Source organism: Abramis brama (assembly GCF_963993115.1).
Source record: "Abramis brama genome assembly, chromosome: 9".
NCBI lineage: Eukaryota > Metazoa > Chordata > Actinopteri > Cypriniformes > Leuciscidae > Abramis > Abramis brama.
In genome coordinates, this window is record NC_139971.1 from 14941273 (window position 1) to 14961249 (window position 19977).

At 41.5% G+C, this 19977-nt stretch overlaps 1 long non-coding RNA gene across 1 annotated transcript; it reads right to left on the reverse strand.

Annotated features, from left to right (window-relative positions):
- Positions 1-11095: 11095 nt before the first annotated feature.
- Positions 11096-12103, reverse strand: LOC311089313. Its single transcript, XR_014607669.1, has 3 exons — positions 12031-12103; positions 11400-11470; positions 11096-11256 (listed from the first exon to the last, which is right to left on the reverse strand). It is a non-coding gene; the product is annotated as an uncharacterized lncRNA (long non-coding RNA).
- Positions 12104-19977: the final 7874 nt, after the last annotated feature.

Consider the following 19977-nt stretch of genomic DNA (forward strand, 5'->3'; position numbering starts at 1 on the left):
TACACCCAGGCGAGAGACCTCCTTACTCGGGCGCAAGTCAATCTGAAATCTCTGAGAGCAGCACATATCCCTGGTATCCTGAACACGGGTGCGGATATGCTGTCATGGGGCAACACTCCCCTAGGCGAATTGTCCCTGAATCCTCAGACGGTGCGTCTGATATGGAGAGTGTTTGGCGAAGCCGAAGTCGACCTCTTCGCTTTGAAGAACAACGCTCACTGCGCAGTGTTCTTCTCAAAGAGCAGGGATGCGTGGTCCAACCTTCCCCTCTATGCATTTCCCCCCGTCTCAGTGATTCCCCAGGTCATCGAGTGGGTCAGGAAGAGCGGATGCCCAGTCCTCCTAGTAGACCCCCTCTGGAAATCCAGACCGTGGTTTCCAGAACTGGTTCAGATGACGGACAAAGTCCCCTGGCCTGTTCCGCTGAGAAAAGATCTTCTCACGCAGGCAAAAGGGATGATATGGCATCCGCGACCCGATTTATGGGCTCTCCATGTGTGGCCCCTCAATGGGTACCCAGGGACCTTCATGAAAAGGTCCTAAACACGATCAGTGAGGCCAGGGCCCCTTCTACTAGGCGCTTGTATGCTTCTAAATGGTCAGTGTTTTCCAGCTGGTGCTTGGACAAACGTTTTGAACCTATGTCATGCGAGATACCAGTGGTGCTCGCCTTCCTACATGAGTTGTTAGACGCGGGTAGGACCCCGTCTACGCTCAAAGTGTATGTGGCAGCCATCGCAGCTTATCATGGTTTCCAGAACTGGTTCAGATGACGGACAAAGTCCCCTGGCCTGTTCCGCTGAGAAAAGATCTTCTCACGCAGGCAAAAGGGATGATATGGCATCCGCGACCCGATTTATGGGCTCTCCATGTGTGGCCCCTCAATGGGTACCCAGGGACCTTCATGAAAAGGTCCTAAACACGATCAGTGAGGCCAGGGCCCCTTCTACTAGGCGCTTGTATGCTTCTAAATGGTCAGTGTTTTCCAGCTGGTGCTTGGACAAACGTTTTGAACCTATGTCATGCGAGATACCAGTGGTGCTCGCCTTCCTACATGAGTTGTTAGACGCGGGTAGGACCCCGTCTACGCTCAAAGTGTATGTGGCAGCCATCGCAGCTTATCATGCTCCGGTGGCTGGCCAATCGTTAGGGAGAAATTACTTGGTGGTACGTTTTCTGAAAGGAGCCAGGAGGATGAATCCCTCCAGACCTCCGTCTGTGCCATCATGGGACCTCTCCATGGTCCTTCGGGCCCTGAGGGGTCCACCATTTGAACTGCTCCAGTCGGTTGATCTCAAACTACTCTCGCTGAAGACTGCTTTCCTGCTGGCATTGGCATCTATCAAGCGAGTGGGAGATTTGGAGGCACTCTCGGTGAGCCCCTCTTGTTTGGAATTTGGTGTCAGCGACTCGAAGGTCATCCTCAAACCCAGACATGGTTATGTGCCTAAAGTGCTTTCAACGCCGTTTAGAGCACAGGTTATCACTTTATTAGCTCTTCCCCCTTCCACAGAGGATGGGGAAGCTAATCTACTCTGTCCTGTCAGAGCACTGAGAATATATCTGGAGCGTTCTGCGTCTTTTAGACAATCAGACCAGCTCTTTGTCTGCTTTGGTGGCCGGTCTAAGGGTTCTCCTGTCACAAAGCAAGGATTATCCAGATGGATAGTAGATGCCATTACTCTGGCATATACCTCAGTGGGTCAGGTTTGCCCTATTGGGACTAGAGCTCATTCAACTAGAGGCATGGCTTCGTCTTGGGCTTGGTCTTCTGGGTTTCCCATTCAAGATATTTGTGTAGCGGCTGGCTGGTCCTCGCCTTCTACGTTTGTGAAATTCTATAACATGGAGGTACCTTCCCTGCAGGCAAAGGTCCTCTCTGTATGATTTAGACCCAACAGGTGTCCGGTCTTTTCTACATATTATGTCAATGTCATAAGCACACATACATTTCATTAATAAAACCCGCCTCTAGCCGGTTATATATCCCTTATACACAAGATCCGACGGGGTCTGGTCTTATAAGTATATTGGTTGAATATGGGTGTATGGGCATTACATACATATATATATATATATATATATATATATATATATATATATATATATATATATATATATATATACATATATTATCAGGCCCGACAGTGTCCGGTCTTTTTAATATATACTGGGTTCTGGCTTGTTTCTGTGGGCTCAGAGCTCTCGAGCCGCAGATGCAACCAGTTACTTGATGCAGCGTTTTACATGGCATCCCCACTGCGTATAGCTACGCAATATGAAGTGACCGTTCTCGAAAGGGAACGTACTCGGTTACTATCGTAACCTCGGTTCCCTGAGAGTTAGGGAACGAGTATTGCGTAGCTGGCCGCACCAGTAACATGGCAGTATGTCGCTTCAGTCGATGTAACCCCAGACAGCAACATAGTGTCGGCCCAGATCCGGCCCACATCTGGACCGTGTGAAATCCACATGAACCAGATTTGGGCCAGATCTGGGCTGATACTATGTTGCTGTCTGGGACATGCTATAATGGCTGTTTCGGGGGCTAATATAGACTCGGCCACGCCCCCTTGGCAGGCTCTGACGTGTAATGGCGTAACGCCCGCGCCATTGGATGTGCAGTTGCCGCAGCACAGCCAATGAGTGAGCCAGACACTCACTGTGCTAGCTGTGCAGCTGCAAAATGCGTTTTACATTTTAGGCTTTAGAATTTTGAGGAAAAGGAGTTTCCCCCCCACTGCATATAGCTACGCAATACTCGTTCCCTAACTCTTAGGGAACCGAGGTTACGATAGTAACCGAGTACGTTTTCAGTTTTCAGAAATAATCAGTATGGGTTTCATTACCTTATTTCAGTGACATTTTTTGTTTTGTTGTTTTCACAAACCACGCATAAACGTAATTTTCTCAAAACTACAAAGTTTTACATACATGCTGCTGACATATTATTGTAGCAGAGTTTGTGCTGAATACAGTGTAAACAGACTTTAGCCATGGACATATTACAAGTAACTGAAATAAGCACAAATGTCAGAGCATGTCAGAACACCTCCAGGGCCCAGAAAACACCCTCAGACCCCAGAGGGTTAATAATTAATGATCTTTGCAACGGAAGTGAATCAATCAAAACTAACTTTAGCTGGACAATAACTTTATTCTAGAGCTGCTGTAAAGCCAAAACAATATGTTACTTTAATTTCCTATTATCACTGTAAAGCTGCTTTGAAACAATCCATATTGTCAAAACAAAGTGCTATAAAAGACAATATGTAGAATGCAACGGGACGTTTCTGAATGGTTAGTTGATGAATTTATGCAGCTGATGTGGAGTTAACTATCTTCAAGTAATTGATTAGCATACTCTGTCATGGTAATCTATAAATTGCTCGTGTGGGAACTGTTTTAAGATGCTTACAGAGCCAGAGAATATGCTGCATGAAGATAGAACAGGTATAGTTTAGTTTAACTTATGTTGTCATCTTGCTTTTATAACATGCTATTGCATTTGTGTTACGCACTGTATTGCAATAAATGTGAAAAAAGGGATGCAAGAGCTTGAGCAGACTCTCAAATGTGCTCTACTACAACAACTCTTCGTCTTCTCAACATGTCCTCACCCCCTTTGTTGCATGTTCCTGGGGGCAGGGTTTATGTAAATTTTAGGGTTAGTGATTAGGTTAGGGTTAGTCACTAACCCGTGAAGAAGCTCGTTGTAGTCCCTACCAGCCTTTTTTTGTAGTCCTTAAAAAAAGAGATTTCTTTAAAATAAAATATCTCCCTTTGATTTGAACTTTGAGCATCATAACTTTGCAGAAGTTGTTTATGCTCAAACAGCAACATTACACACTAACTAAAGTTAAAAAAGTGAAATTATAATCAACCACCCCTTTAAAATGCAACATTTTAGGTCACAATTCAAAATGGCCAACATAGTTATATTCGGTACCAGTCGAATATATATTCTGTATCCATTCACTGAATATACACATACCAGTAATAATAATGATTAATAATTTTTACAGAATTTAATACAGTAGTTATAAAAAATATACATTAATATCTCATGACCAGTAGGTGCCACTGTCATGGTCAGGTCATGGTCACTATAAGACACACCAGATCTGATGCCAATATGAAAATGTGTTGCAGAGACATAGCCTCCTGTTAATTTTGCTTTGTTCGCCATCATATTCATTGACCTGTTAAACATAAATGGTTTGTTCTGTAAAAAATATTTTGGTCTTCATTGTCTAAAAATGATCTGAGCCAAATTTGGTGCAGTACATGAATGGTGTTGTAGTTTTTTTTTTTATTATAATTTTTTTTTTATGGCGGAAATTAAATTGTAGATGTATGATTGTGTTTGTCGGGCCAACAATCCCAGTATTATAAGACACTTGAGTCTGTGTGAATGATTCAAAAGTGATGGCCATTTTTGTATTTTATTTTTAATTATCATTATTATATATATTTTTTTTTCTCTTCTTTTTTTATCACTGCCTTTATAAATAAATGGCCCCTAATGAATGCAAATCAGAACAGTTTCTAAAAAGGTATGTGTAACAGGTAAACATTTTTTCTATTTATGGTAGGTATTAAACAATAAACCAGCCATGACATAAGGCAGTTTATTTACATGTACTGCAGGAGGAACACACACATCCAGTCATCCTTGCAGTCCTTTTATGGAACACTCTAGCAGGGCTTGACTTCTCACTTGTTACTGTTACTTCTTACTGCATTGTAAAACCAAGGGAAAGGTAAGTTTGGGGCTTATCTTGAGAGCTGCAGAAGGGTGCTGGGAGGGTGAGAGCAGGGCCTCAGGTCCACTGAACAGTTGAATTTCCCAAGTCTGTGACTCATCACAGAACACAACAGACGCTAACCTGTGTTTATTGGAAAATATTTATTGTACAGTAATCATACACACAGTAAGGTTTTTACATATTACTTCATCATAATTTGTCAGCAAATAGTAAACAAATATTTTCAACTTTACAAAGTACATCTCCATAAGTCCAGGGGCCCATTTCAGAAAGGAGGTTAAGTGAAAAAACTGAGTATGTTAACCCTGAAATGAGGGAAACTCTGGGTTCCCTTTCGAAGGGAACCTCGACAATACGTCATCGACGTTATGGGGGGGAATCGCCTCAGCGTGACCAATGACTGAAGTACCTGTGGAATCCCGCCAATCGCATTGGCTCGCGTCAGCCGTGACGTGACGCTCTGGAGTGCCCAGGAAGTATAAATAGAGCGCCCAGAGAACATGTCATCCTCTTTTCGTCTTCAGGGACTGGTTTACTGAGTGCTGTAAGTTGGAAAGATGGATAAATCTAATAAGACATTTAGGAAGTGTGTTTACCCGTGCGAGAGGTGTCTTGCACCTGGTGATTCACACGACCTGTGTGTTTGGTGTCTGGGTGAAGAGCACGCGCGCTCTGCTCTCGAGGGGGCGGAGTGCGTTCACTGCGAGCGTCTTCCTTTGAGGACGCTTCGTTCTCGTCTGTCCCTCTTCTCGAGGGAAGAGGGACAGTCTTCTTTGCCCCGCGGATCGGGTCCCTCTCGCGCCGAGGCCGAGAGAAGACTCAGATCGTGGGGATCACAAAGAGACCTCGCTGACGATTTTGAGAGAGGGGTGAATCTCTCTCAATCGTCAGCGCGGGATGAGGGTGATCTGCTGGCCGATGATGATGCATCTTCAGCATCTTCTAGGGCAGCAGGCAGTGCTCTTCTGGCGTCAAGCCAGGGCGAGCAGGAGGAGCGAGAGGCGGGCGAGGATGTTGAGATGCCTGAGCCTGCCCAGCCCTCCTGCCCCGCGTACGAGGAATTAATGGAGGTGATGGAGCGTGCCACTGCCAGGCTCGAGTTGCCCTGGCAGCGCATAAGAGAGGAAGCTGCTCGTGGGAGGCTTGATGAGCGCTTCCTCTCTGGCCACACCCCATCGATTCCTGGGAGCCTTCCATTCCTTCCTGACCTCCATTCTCAGGTCATGAAGGCATGGAAGAAACCATACTCCTCGCGTATTCATCGCTTCCAGCGTTTGAGTTATGCAAACGTGGAGGCGATGCAGGAGCATGGTTACGCATCGATGCCTCCCATCGAAGATTCCTTCGCCAGCTATTTGGCGGGGGAGGGGGCATCGACGCTGAGGACTCCCACCCTGCCATCCAAACCCCTTCAGACCACATCTCGGTTGAATGGCAGGGCGTACGCGGCGGCAGGTCAGGCTGGTGGGGCACTGCACACGATGGCTGTGTTGCAGGCGTACCAGGCTGACCTGCTGAAGGACCTGGATCAGGGTCAGGGTTTGTCCCCTGATGCGGTGGCCGAGTTGCGCCGCACCACAGACCTGGCTCTCCGGGCCACTAAGCAGACAGCTACGGCCATCGGTCGTTCGATGGCTGCCATGGTGGTCACGGAGAGGCACCTGTGGGTGAACCTGGCTGGCATTGGGGAGAAAGAGAGGACTTTTCTCCTCGATGCTCCGGTTTCGCCCTCTGAACTTTTTGGAACCTCCGTCGAGGCGGTGGTCGGAAAGTTTAGAGAGGCGAAGGCGCGCTCGGCGGCATATAGGTCTTGTATACCGCTCCGGTCCAGGTCCGCACCCAGACGCCCCTGGGGTCCTGGCCCGCCTCGCTTCGAGGAGCGTAGGCAGGACCAGCGGGACTCGGTCGCCGCTCGTGCCCCTCCTCTAGTGCGGAGCAAGGCCATGAGACGGCGCGAGTCCAGGAGGAAAAGGCGGGGGGTAAGGAGAGAGGATTTCCAGTCTAGGCGTGAGGAGGATCGCCCTGGGAGGAGCAGATAGGCTTTGTTCCTCCTCTTTTAAGCCCACCTTCCCTCTTTCCCCATTTTAAAGTAACATCAGGCCCAGCGGACCTATGATGATGGAGTATTAGTCTGACGGTCTGCATCAGGGCTTGGTGTATAGCTGAACAGAGTAGATATGTTTCTTTATTTAATAAGCTAGCTTGTAAACAGTATATATAGTTATTGTCGGTATATGTGTTAGGCTTCCTCTCCCTATGAGAGTCGTACTGCTGAGGCCTCCATATACATATTGCATGTTTCAGGCTTCCTCTACTTTTAGAATCATCCTGCAGAGGCCTTCATGCAAATAGCAAGCTAGTTTTTTATCAGTATATGTAGTAGGCTTCCTCTCCATATGAGGGTCGTATTGCTGAGGCCTCCATATACTTATTGAGCCTAGGACGGGCTAGTTATTGTTAGTGTGTGTGTTAGGCTTCCTCTCCCTATGAGAGTCGTACTGCTGAGGCCTCCATATACAGATTGCATGTTTCAGGCTTCCTCTGCTTTCAGAGTCATCCTGCAGAAGCCTTCATGCAAATAGCTAGCTAGCTTTTGTCAGTATATGTTGTAGGCTTCCTCTCCATATAAGAGTCGTACTGCTGAGGCCTCCATATACATATTGCATGTTTCAGGCTTCCTCTACTTTGAGAGTCATCCTGCAGAGGCCTTCATGCAAATAGCAAGCTAGTTTTGTGTTGGTATATGTAGTAGGCTTCCTCTCCATATGAGGGTCATGTTGCTGAGGCCTCCATATACTTATTGAGCTCAGGCAGGCTAGTTATTGTTAGTATATGTGCTAGGCTTCCTCTCCATATGAGAGTCGTACTGCTGAGGCCTCCATATACATATTGCATGTTTCAGGCTTCCTCTACTTTCAGAGTCATCCTGCAGAGGCCTTCATGCAAATAGCAAGCTAGTTTTGTGTTAGTATGCAGTAGGCTTCCTCTCTATATGAGGGTCGTATTGTTGAGGCTTCCATATACTTATTGTATTGCTGATATATGTGTTAGGCTTCCTCTCCATATGAGAGTCGTACTGCTGAGGCCTCCATATACATACTGCATGTTTCAGGCTTCCTCTGCTTTCAGAGTTATCCTGCAGAGGCCTTCATGCAAATAGCAAGCTAGTTTTGTGTTCGTATATGTAGTAGGCTTCCTCTCCATATGAGAGTCGTATTGCTGAGGCCTCCATATACATATTGCATGTTTCAGGCTTCCTCTACTTTCAGAGTCATCCTGCAGAGGCCTTCATGCAAATATCAAGCTAGTTTTGTGTTGGTACATGTAGTAGGCTTCCTCTCCATATGAGGGTCATGTTGCTGAGGCCTCCATATACTTATTGAGCTCAGGCAGGCTAGTTATTGTTAGTATGTGCGCTAGGTATTGCATGTTTCAGGCTTCCTCTACTCTCAGAGTCATCCTGCAGAGGCCTTCATGCAAATAGCAGGCTAGTTTTGTGTTAGTATACGTAGTAGGCTTCCTCTCTATATGAGGGTCGTATTGTTGAGGCTTCCATATACTTATTGTATTGCTGATATATGTGTTAGGCTTCCTCTCCATATGAGAGTCGTACTGCTGAGGCCTCCATATACATACTGCATGTTTCAGGCTTCCTCTGCTTTCAGAATTATCCTGCAGAGGCCTTCATGCAAATAGCAAGCTAGTTTTGTGTTCGTATATGTAGTAGGCTTCCTCTCCATATGAGAGTCGTATTGCTGAGGCCTCCATATACATATTGCATGTTTCAGGCTTCCTCTGCTTTCAGAGTTATCCTGCAGAGGCCTTCATGCAAATAGCTAGCTAGCCTTGTCAGTATATGTTGTAGGCTTCCTCTCCATATGAGAGTCGTATTGCTGAGGCCTCCATATACATATTGCATGTTTCAGGCTTCCTCTACTTTCAGAGTCATCCTGCAGAGGCCTTCATGCAAATAGCAAGCTAGTTTTCTGTCAAGTATATGTTGTAGGTTTAATGTTATATGTGTTAGGCTTCCTCTCCATTTGAGAGTCGTACTGTTGAGGCCTCCATATACTTATTGGTGTCCAGACCTTGAGCTAAAGCAGCAGGTGTACAGTTAGCCTGACGTGTAGGCTGTAGGGGCTGTTGGACTTATTGTAGTGGTCAGGCATCCCCTTAGCATGGCGGCGTTGGTATAGCGTTCCCCATAACGTCGATGACGTATTGTCGAGGTTCCCTTCGAAAGGGAACGTCTCAGGTTACAAGTGTAACCTTTGTTCCCTGAGAACAGGGAACGAGACAATACGTCTCCCTGCCATGCTTTCGGTTCGGCCTGTTCAGTCCCTTCAGACGAAGAGGATGACATGTTCTCTGGGCGCTCTATTTATACTTCCTGGGCACTCCAGAGCGTCACGTCACGGCTGACGCGAGCCAATGCGATTGGCGGGATTCCACAGGTACTTCAGTCATTGGTCACGCTGAGGCGATTCCCCCCCATAACGTCGATGACGTATTGTCTCGTTCCCTGTTCTCAGGGAACAAAGGTTACACTTGTAACCTGAGACGTTTTCTGTATTACATCAGGGATGCAGAACACATTAGTAAGGCTACTGTATGCAGAGCAGTACGAAAAGTGTGCCTCGCTCTCAAACGCTTTCTGAGAATTTTTGTGTTGTTTCCTGGGCACAAACCCGTGAGAGCCATCAAAGAGGAGTTTCACAGGATTGCAGGTCAGTCGTGAAGAAATCAGTTTAAATGAGGCTAACCTGATAGTAACCTAATAAATAGAATTCCCTTTAGGATTTCCCAATGTGGTTGGATGCACTGATGGCACACATATTCCCATCATTGCACCTTCCGAAAATGAAGCTGACTATGTCAACAGGAGGTCCATCCATAGTATTAATGTGCAGGTACACTGACAGCCCACTGTTTCTAATGGTCAAAGACTACATCACATTATTGTAACATGTCTCATTCTTTGCACTGTCAAGATCATATGTGATGCTGCACATATCATCACAAATGTGGAGGCCAAGTAGCCCGGCTCTGTTCATGACTCATGAATGTATCGTGAGTCAACCCTGAGCAACAGGCTGGAAAGGGGTTAGTAAATGTATGTCCTATACTTATTTCAATGTATACACTACACACTTACAGGGGAACTTCTATGCAGCAATAAAGCAATGTGAACTTTCTTACAGGAGAGATTGATGGCTTTCTGCTGGGAGATAGGGGTTACCCATGCCAACCAACACTAATTACCCCTTACCCAGAACCTGAACCAAGCCCCCAGCAGCGCTTCAATGTGGCACCACTGCAGGACGAGAGCCTGGGTGGAGATGACCTTAGGCCTGTTGAAAGCACGTTTCCAGTGCCTACGTCACCTCAGGGTAACCCCTGAAAGGGCCTGCGACATTATTGTGGCATGTGTTGTTCTCCATAATTTTGCCATAATTAGAGGGGAGCAACACCCTGCCCTATATACAAGACCCAGAGGAAGACCCCATCAACCCTGCAGATTTCCAGGATGTAAGGGTAGTCCGAGATATTATATGCCGCAATGTCTTCTCAGATTAATCCACATGATATCCACCACCACAAAATAAACAAAATGAATAAACACAGAATCACAACAATTTATATGGTGTTCTTTATTTCCTACAAATTCAAAAACAATTATTAGATTTTAATATTGTTTCAATACTTCCTACAATTCACCTGTGACCATACACTTACCTCTAGCTTTTGTTTCAGAATCTCGATTTCCAAATCTGCTTTTTTCTTTTCTTTTTTTTTTTTAATAAGATGAAGTCAATATAACTCCTTAACTGGCAACTGAAAATACAGTAGATTAGAGTTACATCATGTAGTTCTAAACAAATTCTACAGAATGAAACTGCCATTTACTGAAAATCACTGAACTGTGTTCATCTGTGCACCAGAAGTTGATGGACCTTCCTCCTGATGTTCTTCCACACTCTGGGGAGCGGGGGGAGAGATAAGAATGTCCGTTTATACTTAGATATAAACTTAGATTCTTTAGGCTACTCCACATAAAAATGTCCCATCATCCTGTGAAGATGAGCATTTGGTTGAGTACACTTTATAATACTATTTGTCATAATTTCTGGAGTATTGGGTAGGCTACTTACAACTGCCTGGGGTTCTGTTGGGACAGGAGGCTCCAAAAGACAGATATTACCATCAGAATATTTTGGGACCAATGAAAAACCCAACCCAACCCAAAGTAAAATAAATGGAAATATCAAAACTAGCCTATATAAAAAATAACATATAGGTAGACCTCTTACATTTTATGAAGGCACTTGAATCTTTGGGAGTGACTGGCTCTGATGAAGTCCCTCCAGGAATTCCCTCAGCCACTGGCCTTCCAGCATTCAGGCTCAGGGCCATCTCCTCTGCATTTATCAGAGGTGGTGGAGCAGGATCTCCCCCGTTTTGCGAGCCTCTGCCTTCTTTCTTTTGGCTGAGTAGAAGTCAAGTGAGAATGAACATTTAATCGTGTGAAAACAGAATTAGACCTATGTCAAAAATACTGCTGCACTACTAGACACTGTAAAATGTTTGTAAAGTCAGGTAGCTTACACCCATGATATGCTCAAGCCTTACCTGATTGAATTATGTTTTTATATTTCATTTTCAGTTGCTGCCATGTTCTTTTAATGCCTCCAGGATTGCACCTACATGAAAATTAAAATTAGGCTGAATAACATACTGTTCTTCCAGTTTCACCTCTGATATTATAACAGTTGGGTAAGTTACACTAAAATAGTTATTAATTACTAACTACAAATGACATAATCAACAGTGTAATTAGATTAATGTAATAATTACTATCTCTAAAAAGTATCAGTTTACTTATTACTAATTACTTTCTAAATCCCATATCAACCTCAACCACTTGAACAATACAAGGAGAGACAAGAAACTGCACTTTTAATGCTTTCAAATAAACAATATACAATTGCATGAATTATTCTTGAATTGACCAAAGTGTGTAGATAGAGAAGGTTGCTTTAAAAATATACCTTTTAACATTAAATATTAATGTTAAATCCACTATTGTTTTAAACAGAATTGTTCTATCGTCTATGCAGTATTTAATGCAATTACATCAGATTTTACTTTAAATTACAGAAGAATTAAGAGTAATCCCTTTAACTAAATTACAGAATTTAGATTACTGAGTAATCAATTACACCCAACACCCAATTTTACATTAATTAAAATGTAAACTTACGCATTGACTCAAGCAGCTATTTTCTCCCAAGCTAACTCTCTGTCCTTAATTCGCCGCTGCAGCTGTGTTGCTTTTGTGTGTGTGTGTGTGTGTGTGTTCGTGTTCGTACTCTCCATATGCTTGCAGAAGCACATCCAGTTCTGCTGGTGAGAAATATGCAGACCTCTTTTTGTCTGGCGCTGTTGCCATGGTGACGTTGGCAATATCTGCGCTCCATTGATAATGGCTTTTTATAGTCGTGGTGCACGCGCTTAACTCAGAGTCAGTCAACTTAGAGTTGATTGAACTAACTCAGCTGTTAGTTCAGCAGAGTTTCCCATCTCAGGGTAAGTCAACTCAGAATTCCAGTTTTAACTCAGAGTTGGTTGAACCTCCTTATTGAAACAGACCCCAGATCTTTTCAAATTTCAATACATTTTTCATACAAAAATAAAAATCATGTTTAATTCTCGCTTTTACAAGTCCTTTAAACACAGTAACTATATTACAATAATTTCCATATTCAATTTTCTGTTTGACATTTTTGCCTGACCAATAATACAATTGAGCAAAAGCCCCTTTTTTCTCTTTGTTTTAGATTCCTTAAACCATAAATAAAAACTGTTATATTAAACATTTCACAGATGTCATCAAAAATCAAACAGAGGTTTCAACCTCTCACAATATATAAAACAATGAAAGATAGTTTCTCTCTGGTCACAAAAAAATACAACTGTCTTTTACTAGTGGATTAAGAATAGAAATGAAAGCATTAACGGCAATAATGCTATGCAAGATTCTCCATTGCAAATCTCCAGTTAACTTTGTAAATGGTGGCTTGTATAGTGTACCCCACATTGGTATAAAACTAGAATCCACATCGCCAAGGATTATCAGAATGATGCATTACCTCTTTTACAAAAACTTTATAAAAATAAAAAAAACTTTCCTCCAATAAAATTAATATTTCAGTCATTCCAATTTTTGACACTTATTAAAGGACAGTTAATATCTATATCTGGCAAATCTGGAGAAATCATCATTGCTGGAAACAAGTCTTTAGCGTTTGGCCTTATTTTTAATGTTGAAAAGTTATAAAGGAGCATCCATTCTTCTTTTGATAAAGAGCCTCGACATTTTTCCAACATCTGTCCAACAACTCTTTTGATGAGGGTTGGAGCTAAACTCTGCAGGACAGCTGTACTCCAGGACTGATGTTGCCTACACAAAAACAAAACAAAACAAAACTAAAAAAATACCTAATTTTACATAAAATAACCGTGATTTTTTTAATGTTCATTTTCTTTCATTGTACTCAAAACTCTGTAAAATTACAAATAATATCTGTAAATTAAAAATTCAGCTGTTATTTTAGGTATTGTGACATTAATGACAAATTGCAGTAATTCACATTTTTTTATAGGCTACAGAACATTCTCTGTATTTTTCATATAGTATTTTTTCTGTTTTCTTAAATCAAATCAAATCAAATCAAATCAAGTATATTTGTATAGCGCTTTTCACAATACAGATTGTATCAAAGCAGCTTCACAGTATTAAAATAAAATAATACAACAAAGTTTGTTTCTAGTGGAATTTATTGATTGATAGAATAAAATTAAATATCCCCAAAATATCCCCAACTGAGCAAGCCAAAGGCAACAGTGGCAAGGAACCGAAAAAAACTCCATCAAGCGGCCTAATGGTGTCCTAAAACTCCATCAGGTGACCTAATGGAGAAAAAAAAAACCTTGGGAGAACCCAGGCTCAGTCGGGGGCCAGTTCTCCTCTGGCATTTATGAACTAGAGGCCGGATTGTAGTTTGAAACTGTGAGATTAACAATATTATATGAATGCCTGGCTGAAAAGATGCGTCTTTAATCTAGTTTTAAACTGGGAGAGTGAGTCCGAGCAACGAACAGTATCAGGAAGGCTATTCCAGAGTTTTGGAGCCAAATGTGAAAATGCTCTCCCTCCTTTGGTTGATCTGGATATCCTAGGTATGACCAAAAGCCTTGAATTTATTGATCTTAAAGAGCGCGATGGATTATAGGGTGATAGAAGATCCGCTAAATAGACTGGAGCTAAGCCGTTTAGGGCTTTATAAGTCAGTAGCAATACCTTGTAATTAATACGGAACTTTATAGGTAGCCAATGTAGTGATGATAAAATCGGTGTTATATGATCATATTTTCTTGATCTAGTAAGAACTCTAGCGGCTGCATTTTGGACTAACTGTAGCTTGTTTATTGAGGATGCAGGACAACCGGCTAATAAAGCATTACAGTAATCTAGTCTCGAGGTCATGAATGCATGAACTAACTTTTCTGCATCAGAAACTGATAGCATATTACATAGCTTAGCAATGTTTCTAAGGTGGAAAAAGGCTGTTTTTGTAACATACGAAATATGATTTTCAAAAGACAGGTTACAATCGAGTATAACACCCAGGTCTTTTACTGTAGAGGATAAAGTAACAGGACATCCTACGATGTCAAAGTTGTATTGTGAGAGGTTCTGTGGGCGGTTTTTTGAACCGATAAGTATTACCTCTGTCTTGTCTGGATTTAATAATAGAAAATTACGCGTCATCCAATCTTTTATATCTTTAACACACTCTGTCAATTTGGATAATTTAGCGTTTTCATCCGGCCGTGATGAAATATATATTTGAGTGTCATCAGCATAACAATGGAAACTAATTCCATGTTTCCTTATAATATTTCCAAGTGGCAGCATATATATTGAGAATAACAGAGGGCCCAACACAGATCCCTGCGGCACTCCATAGTTTACTGGAATTATGATCGATTTTTCTCCATTTAAATAGACAAAATGGTAGCGGTCTGATAAGTATGATCTAAACCAGCTTAATGCTTGTCCTTGAACACCAGTATAATTTTGTAGTCGATCTAAGAGTATTGTGTGATCTATAGTATCGAACGCAGCACTTAGATCAAGTAAAACTAGTATTGAGATGCAGCCTTGGTCAGAAGCTAAGAGTAAATCATTTGTGATTTTAACGAGCGCAGTTTCAGTGCTATGATGCGGCCTGAATCCTGACTGAAACTTTTCATAGATATCATTTTCTTGCAAGAAAGAGCCCAGTTGAGTGGACACAACTTTTTCTAGTATTTTAGACATAAAAGGTAGATTTGAAATGGGTCTATAATTTGCTAGATTATGCGGGTCTAATTGTGGTTTCTTAATGAGAGGTTTTATCACTGCCAGTTTAAATGTTCTTGGAACATGACCTAAAGATAAAGATGAGTTAATAATATTGAGGAGAGGCTCTTCCACTACAGGTAACACTTCCTTCAGTAGTTTAGTTGGTATAGGATCTAATAAACATGTTGTTGTTTTAGATGAAGTGATAAGTTTATTTAACTCTTTTTGTTCTATAGTTGTAAAGCACTGTAATTGTTCTTGCGGGGGGAAAATTGAGGCTGAATTATAAGGTGCGATTGAGGATTGAACGTTTACAATTGTGGTTCTGATGTTTTCTATTTTCTCAGTGAAGAAGTTCATGAAATCATTACTACTAAACTGTAATGGGATATTTTGTTCGGGTGACGTCTGTTTATTTGTTAGTCTAGCCACGGTGTTAAATAAAAACCTAGGATTGTTTTGGTTGTTTTCTATTAGTTTGCGGAGATGCTCAGCCCTGGCCGCTTTTAGGGCCTTTTTATAACGTGACATACTGTCTTTCCACGCGATTCTAAAGACCTCTAAATTAGTTTGTTTCCATTTACGCTCTAAATTACGGGTTTCTCTCTTTAGAACATTCGTAGTATTATTGTACCATGGTGCTTTAATTTTCTCTGTGACCTTTTTTAATCTAACGGGTGCAACAACATCCAATGTTCTAGAGAGAATGGTGCTCATAGTGCTAGTTAGTTCTTCTAGTTCATCTGTTTGTTTGGGTTCAGGCAGCAGCTGAGACAGATCAGACAAGCAACTCGAGAAATTATCTATGGTGGATGGAAGGATTGTTCTGCCTGGTCGAAAACGCGGCGCCGCATGACATATTACAGCAGTACGTAATATGCAAGTTACCAAGTAATGGTCAGTGACATCATCACTTTGTGGAATGATATCTATATCGGTTGGATCGGTTCCATATGATATAATTAAATCGAGTGTGTGATTAAGACGATGAGTTGGTCCGGTGACGTTTTGTTTGACCCCAAAGGAATTTAATAAATCTATAAACGCAGCCCCTAACGCATCATTTAAATTATCTACGTGTATGTTAAAATCTCCAACAATTAATGCTTTATCTACATTGACCAATAGATCTGAGAGAAAATCTGCAAACTCTTTTAGGAAATCAGCGTAAGGCCCAGGCGGTCTATATACGGTAGCCAAGGCTAGAGATAATATGGATTTTTTTCTAACATCTAAGAGCGTAACATTTAGTACAAGTATTTCAAACGAAATAAACTTATAACCCGTTTTCTGAGTAACATTGAGAATATCTCTATAGACCGCTGCAACACCGCCGCCACGACCAATCAGACGGGGTTCGTGCTTATAGGAGTATCCTGATGGAGTAGACTCATTTAGACCGAAATAATCATTAGGTTTAAGCCAAGTTTCAGTAAGGCAAAGCACATCGAAGCTATTATCCGTGACTATTTCATTTACAATAACTGCCTTAGGTGTGAGTGATCTAATGTTTAGAAGACCTAGCTTTAGAAATTGTTTTTGGTTACTAATAGCAACATTTTCTGGTTTAATAACAATTAGATTTTTTCTAGATCCTGCAGTAGATTTATTATTTGATCTCACTAAACGAGGAATAGACACAGTTTCTATGCAATGTTCTACACTATTTATATCAGTTAATTTGGTGCAGCAGAGACTATGATTTGAACTTTTGGTTACTAGTCAAAGGGTATTTAACATTTTGGAGATGTTATCTGACAGAAGATCCGATCCGAATCTGCTTGGGTGTAAGCCATCAGCACGGTAAAGCCTAGGACGCTCCCAAAACAGATTCCAATTATTTACAAAGAGCAGTTTCTGCTCATTGCACCATGACATTAACCATTCATTTAGCGCGAATAATCTACTAAACTTTTCATGACCTAGTCGGTACGTGGGAAGCGGTCCTGACACAATGATCGTTATATCAGGCGATGTGCTGCGTACCGTATCGATCAGATTCCTGAAGTCTTTCTTCAGAACCTCTGTCTGGCGCAGCCTGATGTCGGCCCCTCCCGCGTGCAGGACCACAGTTCCGACGCGCTCGTTCAGAATCTCGGGAACGTGAGCAGCGATTTCAGAAACACGAGCACCAGGAAAGCAGTGACTATGCACCTTACTTTTATTTAACGTAGCTTGTACGTGTCGAACGATGGAATCACCGATGATCACAGCATCGCGTTCTGTTTCGCGAAGAGGGGAGAAGCGGTTTTGTGTGGATATCTCGAAAACCGGGAGGGTCGGAGAGAGTTTTCTTGGTCTAGACCTGACTCGCGTCTTCCGCTGCGGAAATATCCAGGCTTCGTGGTGGCGTGTTGGAGCCGGAGTGAACGAGACCATAGCTGATCGCGGCCTCGACGCTCGTGACCGATGCTGAGTAACGCACGGAGTAGACGAGGTCGGAGTCAGCGGGTTAGTAACGTTGATCACTGATTTGTGTGCATCGGCGCGTGATGTTTCAAGAGCTAACCGCCGGTCTATCAGCTCGGCTTTTCTCACTAAAAGGTCGTGGATCTGTTTCTCAACAGCTTCCAGCTCAGACTGCAACGCGTGTAGCTCAAATGTGTCCTCACCTGCACCAAAAGGTAGACTACTTACATCTGATATATTCGCCATTTTAACAGATGGACAGTAAGTTAAGTTAGCAACGACGCTACCAGTGATGCTATCAATATTAATACTAATTTATGACTGAAGTCTTGGATATAATCCGTCTTTTTAGTGGTACAGGTGTAGAGTAGACGCACGATAGGCGAAAAAATGTTTGTTTGTAAGTGAGTGTGGAGAAGACGCGTTCAGCCGTGATCCACAGGAGTAACCTATAAGAGTATCCGACGTTGGATCACTAATAGGCTTGAGACGCGTCTGCTCAACAGTCCGCGTTGTAACTATGAGGTGAGGAAAAATAGAAAATGTTCGTTGTAAGTGAGTTTAAAGAGAAATCAAGAATTATAAATCAATCGATGGAGCTCCAAAGACAACAACGCGTTCAGACGCGACGCATGCGCATTCGAAACAGGAAGTTCGAAGTGGTCACAGGAAACATTTTTAAATGACATAAAAATGTATATAAAATTACAAATATAAACTGTAATTAAACAGTAACAAAACAGTTAAATGATAAAACGGTCGAATTACTGGCAGCCCCCCCCCCCCCCCCCCCAAACCCTGTAACATTAGAGTAAAACATCCTAAATTAAATAAACTGAAAAACACGATCTGATAAACCTGAATTATCACGATCATATAAGTTCATTGTAAAAAAAAAAAAAAAAAAATTGTCAAATGACTGGCAGCAATGGCTGCCAAACAAAAAACGTAAAATTAAAGTAAAATATTCTAATTTAAATAAACCGAAGAAACACTGTCATTTACAGGTATTTCCTGAAATATTACAATCATACCTTCATTGTAAGAAAATCAAAAAAAAAAAAGGGTCAAATGACTGGCAGCTATGGTTGCCAATCAAAAACCATAAAATTAAATAAATAAAGTGCAAAAAACATTAACAGAAATTTGAAATTTGATGTCACCATGATGGAGATCAGTGTTAGCTTTAGTTGGGCTTATGACCCTTTCATTTTTAACATTTTCCATGGCTGCTTTAACTGTGTTTTTGATATACATTTGTTATGGCATTACATGCAGGAAAAAATCTTATCAGATGATGATGGTCACTTATTGGTGATGTTATAGTCATCATATGGTGACCTGATTCACTGATATTACTATGAGTCAAATCTCTGAATAAATTAGCAGAGGTTACATAATATATATAAAGAGAATTTAATATAGAGTATGATTAATGTCACCATTTTTCACATGACCCTTTTTATATTGTGGCATCAGTATTATGACAATCTGATATTCTGAAATTAAAAAATATATATTATACAGAAAATGTTTTGAGCTGGGTTGTTTTAAGGAGTATCAAGAAGTCATCAAGAATCAACATATGAATCTCAACAATGGTGACAATCAACAAAGCTTTAGTAGCTTGTTTGTGACGAGTTCAGAGTTGATATTAATATTTTTCATTGTCACCATTGTTGTGATTCATACGCTGATTCCTGATGTCTGTGTGAGTCTATATGTATGGAAGCATATGGGCAGCAATATTCAATTTGAAATATAATATGCAAAATGATAATGCAATGTAAAATGGCAATGCATTTCTGTATTTAAATTTACATTTTCCATTACATTTGTGCAACGTTTGGTGCAAAATGAAAATGATAATTCAATCATATAATTTACATTTGGCATTTCATACACTAGTTTTAATATGTAAATTGAATACATATTTCAACGCTTTAGAAGTTGCAAAAAAAAAAAAAAAAAATGTATTAAGAAATGATTAGATCTGTTTAACATGTTCAAGCAAAAACTGTAGCAAAATTATCATTTAAATGTTATTTTTCTTAATTGCATTTACACTCACAGTTAAGACACTTGCGATTGCATTTTCATTTAATGTCCCGCAATGAGTGTAGCAAAATTCAATGTGCAAATTGAAAATGCATTCCAAGCTGATCACGTCCCCGCCCCATCCCGCACTTGTCAATCACTGCGTGAGGTTACACAGCCCCTACCTGCTCCACATTCACACAAAATAGTCTTGTTTGTTTGTGCTTCGTTTGTACCAGTAAAAGTTTTGTTTGTTCTGCTTCGATTTTTTAAATATTAGACATAATTAGAATTATAGACAATGACATCACCAGCCCCCCGACCTGCTCCAAATTCACCCAAAATAGCCTCAAT